Raw genomic sequence first — 24,372 nt, 5'->3', positions numbered from 1 at the left:
ATGGTGAAAGTACATAGCGAAACTACAAACAAAAAAGAAGAAAGAATTCCAGTTTTAAAAGTGCAGTAAGGAGCCATAAGAAGAAAACAAATCCTACATTTACAATTACGTGGATGGAGCTAGAGTGTATTATGCTCAGTCAAATAGGCCGGGTGGAGAAATACATGTACCAAATGATTTTACTCATGTGTGGAGTACGATAACAAAGAAAAACTGAAGGAAAAGAGAGCAGCAGACTCACAGAATCCGAGATCGGAACACAGTTACCAAAGAGAAAGGGACTGGGTAGGGTTTGAGGGAAGGTAGTAATAAGGGCGGGAAAAAGGATGGGGCATTAGGATTAGCATGTATAATGTGTAGGGTTGGTGGTCATGGGTAGGGCTGTACAACACAGAGAAGACATGTAGTGATTCTACAGTATCTTAGTACATGCTGACTGACAGCGACTGTAACTGGGATTTGGGGGGGACTTGGTGAAGGGGGTAGACTGGAAAACATAATGTTCTGCATGTGATTGTACATTAAAGAAACAAAAAGAATTTCAAAGTGCAGTAAGAGCACAGCTCTCAAATATCAGAATAAAAGTACAGGCTTTGAGTGCTCCAATCAAAAGACACAGGGTTAGAAGAACTGATGAAAACTCAAGACCACCTACGTGCTCCCTTACTGGAGACTCACTTGAGATCCAAGGACACAAACTACAAGCTGAAGGGGCGTGGACAGGTACCCTATACATGTGAAACTGAATAACAAACAAACAAATGGATTCTGTTTGAGTCCCCAGAGAGATTCAGTAGAAAATAGCCATATGAAGCCACCGTGAATTCTTTTTGCTTGGTTTCAGCAGTGCTCAGGCATAGATTTAGTGGTGCAGCAACTTCCTTCTCATTTCCTCTCACCTCAACAAATGAATTTCTGTAATAATATGCGTCTGGGCTTTTAAAATCAATGCTTTTTATGATGTTCACGAATGTAAAGAAGTAATATACACCTAAAGAGGGAAGTTTGGACACTCAAATAGACACTTCACTCCACAACACACTCTTTGTTCCCAACTGCTCCTGTCCAGAAATAGGTGTTCCTTTTTATTTGTCCCTCCCTCCTATCAGAGGTGATCACGCCGATGTCCCTCAAACATGGTGGTGAGCAAAGCACCAAGTTTTCTTTCTGTGGACAACAGGCCCAGAGGAACAATACTTGTGGTGTTAACGGAGCACTTAATCAATGAATGTGGTAAATAGTGTCAGCCAGTGAGAAGAAGATAATAGAGAATACAGACACAGTTTCAAGTCCCTGCACAACCATTTACTGGTTTTGTAGGTACACGTGGCTGACTCGACCTGCAAGTGTCTAGGTGAACCGAGTGCTCTTCCTACAGCCTAGTTAACTGGAAAGATTTTTGGAAGCATACTGTAGGGAAGTGATAAAGGCGATATTGTTAACTGTTCGGTACATAAGGATAGATGGGCAGGCAAAAAGATGATTGATTCATAGACAGATAGATAGATGACAGAAGATAGACAGATGATAGAAATGATAGATAGATAGATAGAAAGATAGATAGATAGATAGATAGATAGATAGATAGATAGATAGATAGATAGATAGATAGATGATAGAAAGAAATTTAGAAGGATGGATAAATAGATAGAAAGACAGAGATACACAGATAGGAAGATAGAAAGAAAGATAGAAGGATGGATAGATAGATAGATAGATAGATAGATAGATAGATAGATAGATAGATTGATAGATACAGATACACATCGATTAACACAAAGCTATTTCTCATAACCAGGAGATCAATGGTGAAAGCACATATCGAAAATACAAAAAAAAAGAAGAACGAAGTCCTGTTCAAAAACTGCAGTTTGAAGCCGTAAGAAGTAAACAAATGCTACCATTTGCAATGACGTGGATGGAGCGAGATGGTAGTATGCTCAGTGAAATAGGCCAGGCAGAGAAAGACAAGTACCAAATGATTTCACTCATGGGTGGAGTATAACAAAAAGAAAAACTGAAGGAAAAAAACAGCAGCAGAATCAAAGAACCCGAGAGTGGACTAACAGTTACCAAAGGTAAAGGGACTGGGCAGGGAGGGTGGAATAGAGAGGGATAAGGGCGGGGAGAAAGAAAGGGGAAATTAGGATTAGCATGTATAATGCATGTGGTCGCGGGGGCATGGGGAGGGCTGTACAACACAGAGAAGACAAGTAGACATTCTACAGCATCTTACTACACACTGATGGACAGCGACTGTAACAGGGTGTGTGTCGGGGACATATTGAAGGGGTCTACAGCATACAACTATGCAGAAGGACTGCATGTGTAAAGGATTTTGGTGGGGAATTGGTGAAGGAGGAGCCTCGTAAAAATAATTTTTCTCACGTGATTGTAGATTAATGATAACAAAAAAAATTTATTTTAATGCAATAAGGGCACAGCTATGAATCATCAGAATAAAAGTACAGGCTTTGTGTGATCAAAACAAAAGACACAGGGTTAAAAGAAGGGATGAAAACTCAAGACAAGCTATGTGCTCCCTTACAGGAGACTCACTTGAGATCCAAGGACACAGACAAACTACAAGCCGAAGGGGTGGGGATAGGTTAACTACACATGTGAAACTGAAAACAAACAAACAAATGGATTCCGTTGGATTCCCCAGTAACAGTCAGTAGGAAATAGCCCTATCTGGCCATCGTGAATTATTTTTGTTAGGTTTCAGCTGTGCCCAGCCATAGTTTTAGTGGTGCAGCAACGTCCTTCTCATTTTCTATCACCTCAACAACTGAATTGATGTAATAATATGCGACTGGGCCTTTGATATCAGTGGGTTTTATGAAGTTCATGAATGTAAAGAAGTAATAACTATATAAAGAGGAAAGTTTGGACACTCAAATAAACACGTCACTCCACAACACACTCTTTGCTCCCAACTGCTCCTGTCTAGAAATTGGTGTTCCTTTTCATTTGTCTTTCCATCCTATCAGCGGTGATCATGCCGATGTCCCTCAAACATGGTGGTGAGCAAAGCACCAAGGTTACTTTTCTGTTGAAAACAGGCCCAGAGGAAGGATACTTGTGGTCTTCAGGGAGCCCTTAGTCAATGAATGTGGCTAAATACAGTCAGCAAGTGAGAAGGAGATAAAGGAGGACAGAGGATAGAGACACCGGTTCAAGTCCCTGTGCCACAATTTCCTGGTTTTGTGGGTTCACAAGGATGACTTGACCTGCAAGTGCCTTGGCGAACCCAGTGCTCTCAATACAGCCTAGTTACCTTGCAAGATTATTCGAAGCATAATGTAGGGATGTGACATAGGGTATGTGGTTAACTGTTCTGTACACAAGGACAGATGGGGAGAGAAAAAGATGATTGATTGATAGATAGATAGGTATATAGATAGACAGACAGATAGATATAGGTACATATCGATTAACACAAAGCTATTGCTCATAACCAGGAAAGCAATGGTGAAAGCACATACCGAAACTACAAACAAAAAAGAAGAATGAAATCAAGTTTAAGAAGTGCACTAAGCAGATATTAAAGAAAACAAATTCTATCATTTTCAATAACGTGGATGGACTAGAGCATATTATGCTCAGTGAAATAGGACATGTGGAGAAAGACAAGTACCAAATGATTTCACTCATATGTGGGGTTTAAAAACAAAAAAAACTGAAGGTAAATAACAGCAGCAGACTAACAGAACCTGACAGTGGACTAACAGTTACCAAAGGGAAAGGGACGGGGTAGGGAGGGTGGGATGGTAGGGAAAAGGGTGGGTAGAAAGAAAGGCGGAATTAGGATTAGCATTTATAATGTGTGGGGTGGGGGGAGCATAGGGAGGGCTGTACAACAGAAAAGATAAGTAATATTTCTACATCATCTTACTACACGCTGATGGACAGCGACAGTAACGGGGTGTGTGTCGGGGGACATATTGAAGGGGTCTACAGCATTCAACTATGTGGAAGGACTGCATGTGTAAAGGATTTTGGTGGGGATTTGGTGAAGGAGGAGCCTCGTAAAAATAATGTTTCTCATGTGATTGTAGATTAATGATAACAAAAAAAAATTTTTTTTAAGTGCAATAAGGGCACAGCTATGAATCATCAGAATAAAAGTACAGGCTTTGAGTGATCAAAACAAAAGACACAGGGTTAAAAGAAGGGATGAAAACTCAAGACCAGCCATATGCTCCCTTACAGGAGACTCACTTGAGATCCAAGGACACAGACAAACTACAAGCCGAAGGGGTGGGGATAGGTTAACTACACATGTGAAACTGAAAACAAACAAACAAATGGATTCCGTTGGATTTCCCAGAAAGAGTCAGTAGGAAATAGCCCTATCTGGCCACCATGAATTATTTTTGTTAGGTTTCAGCAGTGCCCAGCCATAGTTTTAGTGGTGCAGCAATGTCCTTCTCATTTTCTCTCACCTCAACAACTGAATTGCTGTAATAATATGCGTCTGGGCCTTTGAAATCAGTGGGTTTTATGATGTTCACAAATGTAAAGAAGTAATAACCAGATAAAGAGGGAAGTTTAGTCACTCAAATATACACTTCATTCCACAACACACAATTTGCTCCCAACTCCACATGTCTAGAAATTGGTGTTCCTTTTTATTTGTCCCTCCCTCCTATCAGAGGTGATCATGCCAATGTCCCTCAAACATGGTTGTGAGCAAAGCACCAAGTTTTCTTTCTGTGGACAACAGGAACAGAGGAACAATACTTGTGGTGTTCACAGAGCACTTAGTCAATGAATGTGCCTAAATAGAGTCAGCCAGTGAGAAGAAGATAATAGAGGGTACAGACACAGGTTCAAGTCCCTGCACAACCATTTACTGGTTTTGTAGGTACACGTGGCTGACTCGACCTGCAATTGCCTCGGTGAACCGAGTGCTCTTCCTACAGCCTAGTTACCTTGAAAGATTTTTGGAAGCATAATGTAGGGAAGTGACAAAGGCGATGTTGTTAACTGTTCTGTACATAAGGATAGATGGGCAGACAAAAAGATGATTGATTCATAGATAGATAGATAGATGACAGATGATAGAGAGATGATAGAAATGATAGATAGACAGAAAGATAGATAGATAGATAGATAGATGATAGATAGTTAGATAGATAGAATGTTAGAAGGATGGATAAATAGAAAGACAGATAGATAGACAGATAGATAGAAAGAAAGATAGAAGGATGGATAGATAGAGAGATAGATGGATAGACAGACAGATAGAAGATAGATAGATAGATAGATAGAAAGATAGAAACAGATAAATATAGATTAACACAAAGCTATCACTCATAACCAGGAGATCAATGGTGAAAGCACATTGCGAAACTACAAAAAAAAAGATGAATGAATTCCACTACAAAAACTGCAGTTTGCAGCCATAAGAAGAAAACAAATACTACCGTTTGAAATGACGTGAATGGAGCTAGACACTAGTATGTTCAGAGAAATATGCCAGGCGGAGAAAGACAAATACCAAGCAATTTCACTTATGTGTGGAGTATAACAACAAAGAAAAACTGAAGGAAAAAAACAGCAGCACACTCACAGAACCTGAGAGTTGACTAAAAGTTACCAAAGGGAAAAGGATTGGGCAGGGTGAGTCTGAAGGGAGGGATAAGTTTGAGGAGAAAGAATGGGGGCATTTTGATTAGCATGTATAATGCATGGGTTCAGTTGTGCATGGGGAGTACTGTACAACACAGAGAACACTAGTAGAGATAATATAGCATCTTACTACTCACTGATGTACAGCGACTGCAACGGGTTCTGTGGGGTGAACATGGAAGGGCTCTACAGCATCCAAGTACGCTGATGGACAGCGACTGAAGAGGTTTTTCTTAGGTACTTGGTGAAGGGGGGTGCATAGTAAACATAATGTTCTTCACGTGATTGTAAATTAATGATAAAAAAATTCATTAAGTGCAATAAGTGCACAGCTCTGAATCATCAGAATAAATGGTCAGGCACTGAGTGCTGCATACAAAAGACACAGGGTTAAAAGAAGGAATGAAAACTCAAGACACCTACGTGCTTACTTACAGGAGACTCACTTGAGATCCAAGGACAGAGATAAACTACAAGCCGAAGGTGTGTGGACAAGTACCCTACACGAGTGATAGTGAAAAACAATCAAAAAAAGGATTCTGTTTGAGCCCCCAGAGACAGTCAGCAGAAAATAGCCCTATCTGGACACCGTGAATTCTTTTTGTTTGGTTTCAGGAGTTCCCAGCCATAGATTTAGTGGTGCAGCAACTTTCTTCTCATTTTCTCTCACCTCATCAACTGAGTTGCTGTAATAATAAGCATCTGGGCAGTTGAAATCAGTGGTTTTTATGATGTTCACGAATGTGAAAATCTAATAACCACCTAAAGAGGGAAGTTTGGACACTCAAATAAACAAGTCACTTCACAATACACTCTTAGCTCACAACTGATCCTGTCTAGAAATCGGTGTTCCTTTTTTATTTGACCCTCCGTCCTATCGGCGTTGATCATGCTGATGTCCTTCATACATGGTGGTGAGCAAAGCAACAAGTTTACATTTCTGTCAACAACAGGCCCAGATGAATGGTACTTGTGGTCTTCAGGGAGGAGTTAGTCAAAGAATGTGGCTAAATACAAACAACAAGTTAGAAGGAGATGAAAGTGGTCAGAGGATAGAGTCACGGGTTCAAGTCCCGGCACAACCATTTCCTGGTTTCGTACACACATGCATCCGACTCGACCAGCAAGTTTCTCGGTGAACCCAGTGCTCTCTCTACAGCCTAGATACTTTGCAGGATTTTTGGAAGCAGAGTGTAGGAAAGTGATATAGGAAATATGGTTAACTGTTCTGTACACAAGGACAGATGGGCAGAGAAAAAGAAGATTGATTGATAAATAGTTAGACAGACAGATAGGTAGACATAGGTACATATCGATTAACCCAAAGCTAATGCTCATAACCATTAGAGCAATGGTGAAAGCACATAGCGAATCTACAAACAAAAAAGAAGAATGAAACCCAGTTTAAAAAGTGCAGTAAGCAGCCATAAGAAGAAAACAAATTCTATAATTTGCAATATCGTGGATGGAGCTAGAGGGTATTATGCTCAGTCAAATATGCCAGTCGGAGAAATACATGTACCAAATAATTTCACTCATGTGTGGAGTATGATAACAAAGAAAAACTGAAGGAAATGACAGCAGCAGACTCACAGAACCCGGGAGTGGACTAACAGTTACCAAAGAGAAAGGGACAGGGTAGGGTTTGTTTGAAGGGAGTAATAAGGGCGGAGATAAAGAATGGGGGCATTAGGATTAGCATGTATAATGTGTAGGGTGGTGGTTCATGTGTAGGGCTGAACAACGCAGAGAAGACATGTTGTGATTCTACAGCATCTTAGTAAATGCTGACGGACAGCGACTGCAACTGGGACTTGGGGGGGACGTGGTGAAGGGGGTAGACTGGAAAACATAATGTTCTGTATGTGATTGTATATTAATGAGAACAAAAAAATTTCAATGTGCAGTAAGAGCATAGCTCTCAAATATCAGAAAAAATGTACATTCTTTGAGTCCTCCAATCAAAAGACACAGGGATAGAAGAACTGATGAAAACTCAAGACCACCTACGTGCTCCCTGACTGGAGACTCACTTGAGATTGAAGAACACAGACAAACTACAATCTGAAGGGGCGGGTACAGGTACCCTATACAAGTGAAACTGAGAAACAAAAAAAAAAGGATTCTGTTTGAGTCCCCAGGGAGAGTCAGTAGAAAATAGCCCTATCTAGCCACCGTGAATTCTTTTTGTTTTGTTTCAGCAGTGCTCAGGCATAGATTTATTGGTGCAGCAACTTCCTCCTCATTTCCTCTCACCTCAACAAATGAATTGCTGTAATAATATGCGTCTGGGCATTTAAAATCATTGCTTTTTATGATGTTCATGAATGTAAAGAAGTAATAACCACCTAAAGTGTGTAGTTTTTCCCTCAAATAAACACTTCACTCCACAACACACTCTTTGTTCCAACTGCTCCTGTCCAGAAATAGGTGTTCCTTTATATTTGTCCCTCCAGCTATCAGCAGTGATCACGCTGATGTCCCTCAAACATGGTGGTGTGTAAAGTACCAAGTACACTTTTCTGTCAACAACAGGCCCAGAGGAAGGATACTTGTGGTCTTCAGGATCACTTACTAACTGAATGTGGCTAAATACAGTCACCAAGTGAGCAGGAAGTATAAGAGGACAGAGGACAGAGATACGGGTTCAAGTCCTTTCACCTCCATTTACTGGTTTTGTCAGCACACGCGTCTGACTCTACGTGAAAGTGTATCGGTGAACACGGAGCTCTCCTTATGGCTTAGTTACCTTGCAAGATTTCTTGAAGCATAATGTAGGGAAGAGACCTAGGCTATGTTGTTAACTGTTCTGTTCATAAGGATAGATGCGCAGACAAAAAAATGATTGATTCAGAGATAGATAGATTGACAAACGACAGAGAAAGATAGATAGGTACATAGATTGGTAGATGATAGACATCATAGATAGATGATAGGAAGATAGATAGATAGATAGATAGATAGATAGATAGATAGATAGATAGATAGATAGATAGATAGATAGATAGATAGATAGATACACAGATATATAGATACATACATACATACATAGACAGACAGACCATTAGATAGTTAGATACAGATACATATCGATTGACACAAAGCTGTTGTTCATAACCAGGAGTTGAATGTTGAATAACATAGCTAAACTACAAACAAGAAGGAAGAATGAAATCCAGTTTAAAAAGTGCAGTAAGCAGCCTAAGAAGAAAACAAATACTACCATTTGCAATGATGTGGATGGAGCTAGACGGTAGTACGTTCAGAGATATAGGCCAGGCGGAGAAAGACACGTACCAACTGATTTCACTCATGTGTGGAGTAAAACAACAATGTAAAACTGAAGGAAAAAAACAGCAGCACACTCACAGAACCCGAGAGTTGAGTAAAAGTTACCAAAGGGAAAAGGACTGTGCAGGGTGGGTCTGAAGGGAGGGATAAGTGTGGTGAGAAAGAATGGGGGCATTAGGATTAGCAAGTATAATGCATGTGATCGGGTGTGCATGGGGAGTACTGTACAACACAGAGAAGACTAGTAGAGAACATATAGCATCTTACTACTCACTGATGGACAGCGACTGCAACGGGTTCTGTGGGGGTGACATGGTGAAGGGCTCTACAGCATCCAACTACGCTGATCGACAGTGACTGAAGAAGTTTTTCTTGGAGACTTGGTGAAGTGGGGTGCATAGTAAACATAATGTTCTTCACGTGATTGTAGATTAATGATAAAAAAATACTTTAAGTGCAATAAGGGCACAGCTCTAAATCATCAGAATAAAAGGTCAGGCACTGAGTGCTGCAAACAAAAGACACAGGGTTAAAAGAAAGGATGAAAACTCAAGACACCTACGTGCTTACTTACAGGAGACTCACTTGAGATTCAAGGACACAGATAAACTACAAGCTGAAGGTGTGTGGACAAGTACCCTACACGAGTGAAAGTGAAAAACAAATAATCAAACAAATGGATTCTGTTTGAGTCCCAAGAGACAGTCAGCAGAAAATAGTCCTATCTGGCCACCATGAATTCTTTTTGTTTGGTTTCAGCAGTTCCCAGCCATAGATTTAGTGGTGCAGCAACATACTTCTCATTTTTTCTCACCTCATCAAATGAGTTGCTGTAATAATAAGCATATGGGCTGTTGAAATCAGTGGGTTTCATGATGTTCACGAATGTGAAGATCTAATAACCACCTAAAGAGAGAAGTTTGGTCACTCAAATAAACAAGTCACTTCACAATACACTATTAGCTTCCAACTGATCCTGTCTAGAAATCGGTGTTCCTTTTTTATTTGACCATCCGTCCTATCTGCGGTGATCATGCTGATGTCCTTCCAAGATGGTGGTGAGCAAAGCAACAAGTTTACTTTTCTGTCGACATCAGGCCCAGAGGAATGATACTTGTGGTCTTCAGGGAGCATTTAGTCAATGAATGTGGCTAAATACAGACAGCAAGTTAGAAGGAGTTGAAAGAGGTCAGAGGATAGAGTCACGGATTCAAGTCCTTGCACAATCATTTCCTGGTTTCGTACATACATGCGGCCGACTCGACCTGCAAGTTTCTCAATGAACCCAGTGCTCTCTCTACAGCCTAGATACTTTGCAGGATTTTTGGAAGCATAGTGTAGGAAAGTGATATAGGAAATATGGTTAACTCTTCTGTACACAAGGACAGATGGGCAGACAAAAAGATGATTGATTGATAAATTGTTAGACAGACAGATAGATAGATATAGGTACATATCGATTACCACAAAGCTACTGCTCATAACCTTTAGAGCAATGGTGAAAGCACATAGCGAAACTACAAACAAAAAAGAAGAATGAAACCCAGTTTAAAAAGTGCAGTAAGCAGCCATAAGAAGAAAACAAATTCAATAATATGCAATAACGTGGATGGAGCTAGAGGGTATTATGCTCAGACAAATAGGCCAGTCGGAGAAATACATTTACCAAATAATTTCACTCATGTGTGGAGTATGATAACAAAGAAAAACTGAAGGAAAAGACATAAGCAGACTCACAGAACCCGAGAGTGGACTAACAGTTACCAAAGAGAAAGTGACTGGGTAGGGTTTGTGGGAAGGGAGTAATAAGGGCGGGGAAAAGGAATGGGGGCATTAGGATTAGAATGTATAATGTGTAGGCTGGGGGGTCATGTGTAGGGCTGAACAACACAGAGAAGACATGTAGTGATTCTACAGCATCTTTGTACATGCTGACGTACAGCGACTGTAACTGGGATTTGGGGGGAAATTAGTGAAGGGGGTAGACTAGAAAACATAATGTTCTGCATGGGATTGTATATTAATGAGAACAAAAAAATTTCAAAGTGCAGTAAGAGCACAGCTCTCTAATATCAGAATGAAAGTACATGCTTTGAGTGCTCCAATCAAATGACACAGGTTTCTAAGTACTGATGAAAACTCAAGACCACCTACATGCTCCCTTACTGGAGACTCACTTGAGATCCAAGAATCAGACAAACTACAAGATGAAGGGGCGGGGACTAGTACCTTATACAGGTAAAACTGAGAAACAAACAAAAAACGAATTCTCTTTGTGTCCCCAGAGAGATTCAGTAGAAAATAGCCCTATCTAGCCACCGTGAATTCTTTTTGTTTATTTTCAGCAGTGCTCATGCATAGATTTAAAGTGCAGCAACTTCCTTCTCATTTCCTCTCACCTCAACAAATGAATTGCTGTAATAATATGCGTCTGGGCTTTTAAAATCATTTTTTTTATGATGTTCACGAATGTAAAGAAGTAATAACCACCTAAAGTGGGAAGTTTTTCCCTGAAATAAACACTTCACTCCACAACACACTCTTTGTTCCAAGCGCTCCTGTCCAGAAATAGGTGTTCCTCTATATTTGTCCCTCCACCTATTAACAGTGATCACACCGATGTCCCTGAAACATGGTGGTGAGCAAAGAACCATGTACACTTTTCTGTCGACAACAGGCCCAGACGAAGGATACTTGTGGTCTTCAGGGATCACTTACTCACTGAATGTGGCTAAATAATGTCACCAAGCGAGCAGGAAGTATAAGAAGACAGAGGACAGAGATACGGGTTCAAGTCCTTTCACCTCCATTTACTGGTTTTGTAAGCACACGCGTCTGACTCTACCTGAAAGTGTATCGGTGAACACAGTGCTCTCCTTATGGCTTAGTTACCTTGCAAGATTTCTGGAAGTATAATGTAGGGAAGAGACATAGGCTATGTTGTTAACTGTTCTGTACATAAGGATAGATGGGCAGACAAAAAGATGATTGATTCATTGATAGATAGGTAGACAATTGATAGATGAAAGATAGATAGGTACATAGATTGATAGATGATAGACATCATAGATAGATGATATGAATATAGATAGATAGATAGATCCATAGATACATAGATACATACATACATAGTACATAGATAGACAGACAGACCGTTAGATAGATAGATACAGATACATATCGGTTGACACAAAGCTATTGTTCATAAAAAGGATTTGAATGGTGAATAACATAGCTAAACCTCAAACAAAAAGGAAGAATGAAATACAGTTTAAAAAGTGCAGTAAGCAGCCTTAAGAAGAAAACAAATACTACCATTTTCAATGACGTGGATTTAGCTAGGCGGTATTATGTTAACAGAAATATGAAAGGCGGAGAAAGACAAGTACCAAGTGATTTCACTCATATGTGGAGTATAACAACAAAGAAAAACTGAAGGAAAAAAACAGCAGCCCACTCACAGAACCCGAGAGTTGACTTAAAGTTACCAAAGGGAAAAGGACTGGGCAGGGTGGGTCTGAAGGGAGGGATAAGTGTGGGGAGAAAGTATAGTGGTAAGTTGGTTAACATGTATAATGCGTGGGTTCGGGTGTGCATGGGGAGTACTGTACAACACAGAGAAGACAAGTAGAGATCATATAGCATCTTACTACTCACTGATGAACAGCGACTGCAACGGGGACTGTGAGGGGGACATGGTGAAGGGGTCTACAGCAACCAACTACGCTGATCGACAGCGACTGAAGAGGTTTTTCGGGAGGACTTGTTGAAGGGGGAGCATAGTAAACATAATGTTCTTCACGTGATTGTAGATTAATGATAAAAAATTCTTTATGTGCAGTAAGTGCAGAGCTCTGCATCATCAGAATAAAAGGTCAGGCACTGAGTGCTGCAAAGAAAATACACAGGGTTAAAAGAAGGGATGAAAACTCAAGACAGCTACGTGCTCACTTACAGGAGACTCACTTGAGATCCATGAACACAGACAAACTACAAGCCGAAGGTGTGTGGACAAGTACCCTACACGAGTGAAACTGAAAAACAAACAATCAAACAAAAGGATTCTGTTTGAGTCCCCAGAGACAGTCAGTAGAAAATAGCACTATCTGGCCGACGTGAATTCTGTTTGTTTGGTTTCAGCATTGCCCATCCCTAGATTTAGTGGTAAAGCAACGTTCTTCTCATTTTTTCTCACCTCAACAATTGAATTGCTTTAAAAGTATGTGTCTGAACCTTTGAAATCAGTGGGTTTTATGAAGTTCATGAATTTAAGGAAGTAGTAACTATATAAAGAGGGAAGTTTGGACACTCAAATAAACACGTCACTCCACAACCCACTCTTTGCCTCCAACTGTTCCTGTCTAGAAACTGGTGTTCCTTTTCATTTGTCGTTCTATCCTATCAGCGGTGATCACGCCGATGTCCCTCAAACATGTTGGTGAACAAAGCACCAAGTTTACTTTTCTGTCGAAAACAGGCACAGAGGAAGGATACTTGTGGTCTTCAGGGAGCCCTTAGTCAATCAATGTGGCTAAATACAGTCAGCAAGTGAGAAGGAGATAAAAGAGGACAGAGGATAGAGACACGAGTTCAAGTCCCTGCACCACAATTTCCTGGTTTTGTGGGTTCACACGGATGACTTGATCTGCAAGTGCCTTGGCGAACCCAGTGCTCTCAATACGGCCTAGTTACCTTGCAAGATTATTCGAAGCATAATGTAGGAATGTGACATAGTCTATGTGGTTAACTGTTTTGTACACAAGGACAGATGGGGAGAGAAAAAGTTGATTGATTCATAGATAGATAGATAGGTATATAGATAGACAGACAGATAGATATAGGTACATATTGATTAACACAAAGCTATTGCTCATAACCAGGAAAGCAATGGTGAAAGCACATAGCGAAACTACAAACAAAAAAGAAGAATGAAATCAAGTTTAAAAAGTGCACTAAGCAGATATAAAAGAAAACAAATCCTATCATTTGCAATAACGTGGATGGACTAGAGGGTATTATGCTCAGTGAAATAGGACAGGTGGAGAAAGACAAGTACCAAATGATTTCACTCATTTGTGGGGTATAACAACAAAGAAAAACTGAAGGAAAATAACAGCAGCAGACTAACAGAACCTGACAGTGGACTAACAGTTACCAAAGGGAAAGGGACTGGGCAGGGAGTGTGGGAAGGTAGGGAAAAGTGTGGGCAGAAAGAAAGGGGGCATTAGGATTAGCATTTATAATGTGTGGGGTGTGGGGAGCATAGTGAGGGCTGTACAACACAAAAGAGAAGTACTATTTCTACAGCATCTTACTACACGCCTATGGACAGCGGCTGTAATGTGGTGTGTGTTGGGGGACATGCTGAAGGGGTGTACAGCATCCAACTATGCTGATGAACAGTTACGGTAACGGGACTTTTGGGGGGGACTTTGTGTTCTTGGTGATCATAATGATCTTCGCGTGATTGTAGATTGATGATAACAAAAAAATTTTTGTAAGTGCAATAATGACACACCTCTCAATTGTCAGAATAAAAGGACAGGCTCTGAGTGCTCCAATCAAAAGACACAGGGATAGAGGAAGGGATGAAAACTCAAGTACCACCTACGTGCTCCCTTTCTGGAGATTCACTTGGGATCCAAGGACACAGAAAAAACTACAAGACGAATCTGCAGCTACAGGTACGCTACACAAGTGAAACTGAGAAACAAACAAACAAACAAATGGATTCTGTTTGAGTCCCCAGAGACAGCCAGTAGAAAATAGCCCTATCTAGGCACCGTGAATTCTTTTTGTTTGGTTTCAGCTGTGCCCAGCCATACATTTAGTGGTTATGCAATATCCTTCTAATGTTTTCTCACCTCAACAACTGAATTGCTCTAATAATATGCGTCTTGGCTTTACAAATCAGTGGGTTTTATGATGTTCTTGAATGTAAAGAAGTAATAACCACCTAAAGAGGGAAGTTTGGACACTCAAACATGTAACTCCACAACACTGTCATTGCTCCCAAATGCTCCTGTCTAGAAATAGGTGTTCCTTTTTATTTGTCGCTCCTCCTATCAGCGGAGCTCACGCCGATGTCCCTCAAACTTGGTGGAGAGCAAAGCACCAAGTATATTTTTCTGTCTTCAACAGGCCCAGAGGAAGGATACTTGTGGTCTTCAGGGAGCACTTATTCAATGAATGTGGCTGAGTACTGTCTTGAAGACAGAAGCAGGTAAAAGAGGGTACATGACAGAGATATGGGTGCCAATCACTGCACCACCATTTACAGGTTTTGTAAGCACACGAGGCTGACTAGACCTGCAAGTGTCTTAATGAACCCAGTGCTCTTCCTACGTCCTAGTTACCTTGCAGGATTTTTGGAAGATAATGTAGGAAAGTGACATAGGCGATGTTGTTAACTGTTCTGTACATAAGGATAGATGGGAAGAAAAAAAGATGATTGATTCATAAATAGATAGATAGATGATAGATGATAGATAGATGACAGAAAGATAGATAGATAGAAAGATAGACAGAAAGAAGGATAGATAGGTAGATAGATAGATAGATAGATAGATAGATAGATAGATAGATAGATAGATAGATAGATAGATAGATAGATAGATAGAAAGAAAGAAAGAAAGAAAGATAGAAGGACAGATAGAGAGATTGATAGATAGATAGACAGACAGATAGAGAGATTCAGATACATATCGATTAACATACAGCTATTGCTCATAAACAGGAGATCAATGGTGAAAGCACATAGCGAAACAACAAACAGACAGAATTAAGTCCAGTTTAAAAACTGCCGTAAGCAGTCATAAGAGGAAAACAAATCCTACCATTTGCAATGATGTGGATGGAGCAAGATGGTAGTATGCTCAGTGAAATAGGCCAGGTGGAGAAAGACAAGTACCAAATGATTTTACTCCTGTGTGGAGTATAACAACAAAGAAACTCTGAAGGAAAAAAACAGCAGCATACTCACAGGACCCAAAAGCGGACTAACAGTTACCAAAGGGAAAGGGACTGGGCAGGGTGGTTGGGAAGGGAGAGATGAGGGTGTGGAGAAAGAAATGGGAAATTAGGATTAGCATGTATAAAGCTTGGGGTCGGGTGGGCTTGGATAGGGCTGTACAACACAGAGAAGACAAGTAAAGATTCTACAGCATCTTACTACACGCTAATGGTCTGCGAGTGTAATGGTGTGTGTGGGGTGGTTCATGGTGAAGGGGTCTAGAGCATCCAACTCTGCTGATTGACAGCATCTGTAAGAAGTTTCTAAGGGTGCCTTGGTGAAGGGGGGAGCCAAGTAAACATAATGTTCTTCACGTGATTGTAGATTAATGATAATAAAAAAATTTTTTAAGTGCAATAAGTTCAAAGCTCTGAATCATCAGAATAAAAAGAAACAGTCTTTGAGTGCTCCAAACAAAAGACACAGGGTTAAAAGTAGGGATGAATATTAAAAACCACCTACGTGATCCCTCTCAGGAGACTAACTTGAGATGCAAGGACACAGACAAACTACAGTCGAAGTGGTGGGAACAGGTACCCAACACAAGTGAAACTGAAAAACAATCAAACAAATGGATTCTGTTTGTGTCTCCAGAGATAGTCAATAGAAAATATCCCTATCAAGCCACCGTGAATTCTTTTTCTTTTGTTTCAGCACTCCCCAGCCATAGATTTAGTGGTACAGCAACGTCCTTCTTATTTTATCTCACCTCAACAACTGAATTGGTGTAAAAACAAGCGTCTGGGGCCTTGAAATCAGTGGGTTTTATGATGTTCATTACTGTAAAGAAACAATATCCAGATAAAGAGGGAAGTTTGGACACTCAAATAAACACGTAACCCCACAACACACTCTTTGCTCCCAACTGCTCCTGTCTAGAAATTGGTGTTCCTTTTCATTTGTTGTTCCATCCTATCAGTGGTGATCACGCCGATGTCCCTCAAACACGGTTATGAGCAAAGCACCAAGTTTACTTTTCTGTCGGAAACAGGCCCAGAGGAAGGATACTTGTGGTCTTCAGGGATCCCTTAGTCAATGAATGTGACTAAATACAGTCAGCAAGTGAGAAGTAGATAAAAGAGGAGAGAGGAGAGAGACACGGGTTCAAGACACTGCAGCAAAATTTCCTGGTTTAGTAGGAATATGCAGCTGACTCTACCTGCAAGTGTCTCGGTGAACCCAGTGCTTTCCCTGCAGCCTAGTTACCTTGAAAGATTTTTGGAAGCACAATATAAGGAAGTGACACAGGCTATCTTGTTAACTGTTCTGTACAAAAGGACAGATGGGCAAACAAAAAGATGATTGACTAATTGATAGACTGATAGATAGATAGATGGATAGACAGACAGATAGATAGATATAGGTACATATTGATTAAAACAAAACTATTGCTCATAACAAGGAGAGCAATGGTGAAATCACATAGCGAAACTACAGACAAAAGAGAAGACAGAAATCCAGTTTATAAACTGCAGTAAGCAGCCATAAGAAGAAAACGAATCCTACCATTTGCAACAACGTGGATGGAGCTAGAGGGTATTATGCTCAGTGAAATAGGCCAGGTGGAGAAAGAAAAGAACCAAATGATTTCACTCATGTGTGGAGTATAACAACCAAGAAAATCTGAAGAAAAAATAGCAGCAGACTCACAGAACCCGCGAGTTTGCTAACAGTTACCAAAGGGAAAGGGACTGGGCAGGTTGGGTGGGAAGGGAGGGATAAGGGTGGGGAGAAAGAAAGGGGGCATTAGTATTACTGTGTATAATGTGTGTGGTGGGAGTAGCATGGGGAGGACTGTACAACACAGACAGGACAGTAGGGATTCTACACCATCTTACTACACGCTGATGGGCAGCGACTGTAATTAGTTTTAGATGCGGAATGTTGAATGGGAAGCCTAGTAAACGTAATGTTCTTAACGTGATTGTAGATTAATGATAACAAAGAAAATTTTTAAGTGCAATAAAGGAACAGCTCTGAATCATCAGAATAAACGGATATTATTTGAGTGCTCCAATCAAAACACACAGGGTTAGAATAAGGGATGAAAACACAAGACCACCTACGTGCTCCCTTACTGGAGACTCACTTGAGATCCAAGGACACAAACTACAAGCTGAAGGGGCGGATTCGGGTACCCTACACAAGTGAAACTGAGAAACAAACAAACAAACAAATGGATTCTGTTTGAGTCCCCAGAGACAGCCAGTAGAAAATAGCAGTATCTAGCCACTGTGAATTCTTTTTGTTTGTTTTCAGCAGTGCCCCGCCATTGATTTAGTGGTTTAGCAACGTACTTCTCATTTTTTCTCACCTCAACAACAGAATTGCTGAATTATATGAATCTGGGCTTTGGAAATCAGTGTGTTTTATGATGTTCACAAATGTAAAGAAGTAATAACCCCCTAAAGTGTGAAGTTTGGACACTCAAGCAAATACGTAACTCCACAACACTCTCTTTGCTCCCAAATGCTCCTGTTTAGACATAGGTGTTCCTTTTTATTTGACCCTCCTCCTATCAGCGGTGATCACGCCGATGTCCCTCAAACATGGTGGTAAGCAAAGCACCAAGTATACTTTACTGTATACAAGAGGCCCAGAGGAATGAAACTTGTGGTCTTAAGGTAGCCCTTAGTCAATGAATGTGGCTAAATACAGTCAGCAATCGAGAAGGAGGGAAAAGAGGACAGATGACAGAGATATGAGTTCAAGTCCCTGCACCAGTATTTACTGGATTTGTAAGGACACGATGCTGACTCAACCTGCAATTGTCTCAGTGAACCCAGTGCTCTCAATACAGCCTACTCATCTTGCACTGTTTTTGGAAGCATAATGTAGGTAAGTGACATACGCGATGTTGTTAACTGTTCTGTACATAAGAATAGATGGGCACACAAAAAGATGATAGATTCATAGATACATAGATGACAGATGATAGATAGATAGATGATAGTCATGAAAGATAGACAGGAAGATAAGCAGATAGATAGATAGATAGATAGATAGATAGATAGATAGATAGATAGATAGATAGATAGATAGATAGATAGATTGACAGAAAGATAGATAGGTTACAGACAGACAGATAGATAGATAGATAGATAGATAGATAGATAGATAGATAGATAGATAGATAGATACAGATACATATCGATTAACACAAAGCTATTGCTCATAACTGGGAGATAAATGGTGAAAACACATAGTGATAGTACAAAAAAAAAAGGAAGAATGAAATCCAGTTAAAGTGTGCAGTAAGGAGCCATAAGAAGAAAACAAATCCTACCATTTACAATGATGTGGATGGAGTTAGACGGTAGTATGCTCAGTGAAATAGGCCAGGAGGAGAAAGACAAGTACCAAATGATTTTACTCATGTGTAGAGTACAACAACATAGAAAAACTGATGGAAATAAACAGCAGCAGAATCACAGAACCCGAGAGTGGACTAACAGATACCAAAGGGAAATGTACTGGGCAGGGTGGGTGATAAGGGAGGGATAAGGGCAGGAAGAAAGAAAGGGGATATTATTATTAGCATGAATAATGCGTGCGGACGGTTGGGCATGGGGAGTGCTGTACAACACAGAGAAGAAAAGTAGAGATTCTACAACATCTTACTACACGCTGATGGACAGCGACTGTAACGGGGTGTGTGGGGAGGTTCATGTTGAAGTAGTCTACAGCATCCAACTATGCTGATGGACACATTCTGTAAGAGGTTTTTCTGGAGGACTTGATGAAGGGGGGATCCTAGTAAACATAGTGTTCTTCAAGTGATTGTAGATTAATGATAAAAAAAGAATTTTAAAGTGCAATAAGGGCACAGCTCTGAATCATTAGTGTAAAAGGACAGGCTTTGAGTGCTCCAAACAAAAGACACAGGGATAAAAGAAGGGATGAAAACTCAAGAACACCTACGTTCTCTCTTAGAGGAGACTCACTTGAGATCCAAGGACACAGAAAAACTACAAGCCGTAGGGGTAGTGAGAGGTACCCAACATAAGTGAATCCGAAAAACAATCAATCAAATGGATTCTGTGTGTGTCCCCCAGAGACAGTCAGTAGAAAATAGCCATATCTGGCCACTGTGAATGCTTTTTGTTTGGTATCAGCAGTGCCCAGACATAGATTTAGTGGTGCAGCAATATCCTTCTCATTTTCTCTCAACTCAACAACTGAATTGCTATAATAATATGGGTCTGGGCCTTTGAAATCAGTGGGTTTTATGATGTTCACGAATGTGAAGATCTAATAACCACCTAAAGAGGGATGTTTGGACACTCAAATAAACACGTCACTCCACAATACACTCTTAACTCCCAACTGCTCATGTCTAGAAATTGGTGTTCCTTTTTATTTGACCCTCCGTCCTATCGGCGGTTATCACGCTGATGTCCTTCAAACATGGTGGTGTGCAAAGCAACAAGTTTACTTTTCTGTTGACAACAGTCCCAGAGGAATGATACTCGTGGTCTTCAGGGAGCACTTAGTCAATGAATGTGGCGAAATACAGACAACAAGTTAGAAGGAGATGAAAGAGGACAGAGGATAGAGACACGGTTTCAAGTCCCGGCACAACCATTTTCTGGTTTTGTAAGTACACTTCTGACTCAACCTGCAAGTGTCTCAGGGAACCCAGGACTCTCCTTACAACCTAGTTACCTTGTAAGATTTTTGGAAGCATAAAGTAGCAAAGGGACATTGTCTATGTTGTTAACTGTTCTGCATACAAGGACAGATGTTCAGACAAAAAGATGACTGATTGATTGATAGATAGACATACAGACAGATAGATAAATATAGGTATATATCGATTAACATAAAGGTATTGCTCATAACCAGGAAAGAAATGGTGAAAGCACATAGTGAAAATACAGACCAAAGAGAAGACAGAAATCCAGTTTAAAAAGTGCAGTAAGCAGCCGTAAGAAGAAAACAAATCCTACCATTTGCAACAATGTGGATGGAGCTACAGGGTATTATGCTCAGTGAAATAGGCCAGGCAGAGAAAGACAAGTTCCAAATGATTTCACTGATGTGTGGAGTATAACAAAAAAGAAAAACTGAAGGAAAAAAACAGCAGTGGACTCACAGAAACCGAGAGAGTACTAACAGTTACCAAAGGGAAAGTGACTGGGCTGGGTGGGTTGGAAGGGAAGGATAAGGGCAGTTAGAAAGAAAGGGGGCATTAGGATTAGCATGTATAATGCATGGGGGCTGTTGTGCATGGCGAGGGCTGTACAACACAGAGAAGTCAATTAGAGATTCTACAGCATCTTACTACACGCTGATGGACAGCGACTGTAACGTGGTGTATGGGGAGGGACATGTTGAATCGGTGTACAGCAACCAACGCTGATGGATAGCGACTACAACAGGGTTTTGGGAAGGACTTGGTGTACTTGGTGATCATAATGTTCTTCGCATGATTGTAGATTAATGATGACAAAAAAGATATTTCATGTGCAATAAGGACACAGCTCTCAATTGTCAGAATAAACGGACAGTCTCTGAGTGCTAAAAATCAAAAGACACATGGTTAAAAGAAGGGATGAAAACTCAAGACAACCTACGTGCTCCCTTTCAAGGGACTCACTTGGTTTCCAAGGACGAAGCATAACTACAAGTTGAGGGGTTGGGAACAGGTACACTAGACAAGTGAAACTGAAAAAGAAAAACATAAAAAAGATGTGCTGATGGGATTAATGACCCCGGCTCACATGAGAGGGGATGCGGAAACATCCTCCCAAAATCAAAACCACATACATACGTACTATTTGGAAATAGAACAACTACATCAAATCGTGGAAGAACAGCAGGGAGGAAAGTTGCTGCAGCATCCTGTCACCTCAAGGAGAAGTGTGCTGTACAGCCCTGGAGATGTGCTCTCTGAGCACGAACCTACCATACATGTGGTGTGCACAGGAAGATTGGTGGGGTTGGAAAGCAAAGAGAGGCAGAAGACTTCGAGAGCCTTGAGGTTCCAGCCACTTGTGGGACAACACAGGGATCCACATCTGGCCGCTGTGGGACAAAAAAAAGGCGGACAGTCTGAGAGACTCCTAACAGTGAGAGAACTGCTAAAGGGGCAAGGCTTCCACAGGGCTTGCCACGCAGGAGAAAGGACAGGTGTGCCAAACTGCCCACGTGCACTCTGCCCGTCAGGCGGGGAATTTTTCAGGAGCTCTGGTCGCTTCATCCCCCTGGCTGGCCTCGCTGCTCCCAGGCCCCTTACCGTGATCTGACTGGTACACGGCCTGCCTCACCACCAGCACCGGCCTGCAAAACGGCCGTCCCCACCTTCGGCAGCATCTCCCTGCATGTTCCTCATACTGGCCCTGGCAGTGGAGATGGGCACTGTGGTCGGGAAGAAGGAAAGACCTCTTTACTCCCGGCGGGGTTGGGCACTGGCACTGCTCCCCTGGGACCCCTGCCATCCCCCCAAGGGCTGAGCATCTCCAGAGAGTAAAGCTTCTCGGAGCTAGAGGGCGCCACCTACAAATATGAACGTTCAAAGGAACCCGGAAACTGGACTCAAATAAATCTTCCTGAGAAAGAGATCTCAAAATAAACATCAGGAGCATGCTCAGGGAGCTACAGAAAATAAAACTGCCCCTATCTCTAGAGCACAATTCTCTCTATCTCTCTCTCTTTCTCCGGGAGCGCTGCTAAGGCACGGTCCCGAGAGGGGTGCTGCAAGAGCCCAGCAGGAACGGCACAGCTCTAGGGTCCACCCAGCCTGTGTCAGGACAGTCCCACATGGGCTCTGACTGAACTGCATATGGGGGACGCCGCTCATCTAACACCACAGGAAAGACAACAGTGCCGCATGCTAGCCTTCCCATCAATGGCTAGAGGCTACGTGGCTCCACCGATACTAGGAGACGTCAACACCCTGGGCTTCATCTCCTTGGCAATCTTTTCTCCCTATGACCCTTGAAAGCAGCTAATGGCAAGATACAACCTACCAGTCTCCACACCACCTCACCTCTCAGTTTTACACTAGATGTTCCTGCATCACAGCTTCTCCTCTTCATTCCAATTTTCTCGGCTGGTTGGTGTTCAGGAAAAAAGGAATAATTAGTCAGATTTTGAATGAAGTGGAAGGGGGTTTGGTAAGATTCTGTTTGACCACCATCAGTAGAACCAAAAGACATCCTTCATTATTTGAGAATATATTCACTGATGAGACATTTGATAAGGCGTTGCCATCCAAAACAAGTATCAAGAGCTCACGAACCTCAACACACAAATAGCAAATAAATCCAATTACAAAATGGGCAGAGAATCTGAACAGACACTTCTCCACAGAAGCAATTTCAGGTGGCCAACAGGCAAATGAAAAGATGCTGCACATCGCTAACTATCAGAGAAATACACATTAATCCACAGTGGGGTATCAACTCACAGCAGTTAGGATGGCCACCACCCAAAAGACAGACAACAACAGATGTCGGCAAAGGTGTGGAGAAACGGGAGCCCTCCTACATTGCTGGTGGTAATGTCAGTCAGCTCAACCATTGTGGAAAGCAGTATGGAGGTTCCCCAAAAAACCGAAGAACAGAAATACTATTTGACCCGTGAATTCCTCCCTAGGAATTTACCCTAAGTGTGCAGGAGCCCAGTTTGAAAGAGACAGATGCACCCCTATGTTGATCGCAGCACTCTTTACAATAGCAAAGAAATGGAAGCAACCTAAGTGTCCATCAGGGGATGAATGGATAAGAAGAGGTGGTACATACACACTATGGAATATCATTCAGCCATAAGAAGAAAATAAGTTCTACCACCATTTGCAACAACACGGAAGGAGCTAGAGGGTGTTATTCTCAGTGAAATAAGCCAGGTGGAGAAAGACAAGTACCAAGGATTTCACTCCTCTGTGAGGTATGAGAACAAAGGAAAAACGGGAAGGAACAAAACAGCAGCAGACTCACAGACCCAAGAATGGACTAACAGTTACCAAAGGGAAAGGGACCTGGGAGGATGGGTGGGAAAGGAGGGATAAGGGTGTAAAGGGGGCATTACAATCTGCACACACAATGTAGGGCGTGGGAGGCCACGGGGATTGCAGTATAACACTCAGAAGACAGGTAGTGATTCAAAAGCAACTTACTACATTGATGGACAGCGCCTGTAATGAGGAGTGGGGAGTGGACTTGACAATGTGGGGGATGGTGTAGGAAGGGGAGCCTAGTAAACATAAAGTTGCTCACGTAATTGTACATTACTGACACCAAAAAATAAATACATAAAAGTGATTCTGTTTGAGTGCCCAGAGAGACAGTCAGTAGTAAATAGCCCTTCCCGCCACCGTGGATTCTTTCTGCTCAGTTGTGGCAGTGCTCAGTCATATATTCAGTGCTATAGCTAGGCCCTTCTCATTTTTTCTCACCTCAACAACTGAATTGCTGTAATAATATGCATCT

Source organism: Manis pentadactyla, chromosome 16, assembly GCF_030020395.1.
Source record: "Manis pentadactyla isolate mManPen7 chromosome 16, mManPen7.hap1, whole genome shotgun sequence".
Classification (NCBI taxonomy): Eukaryota; Metazoa; Chordata; class Mammalia; order Pholidota; family Manidae; genus Manis; species Manis pentadactyla.
This window is presented reverse-complemented; position numbering follows the sequence as displayed.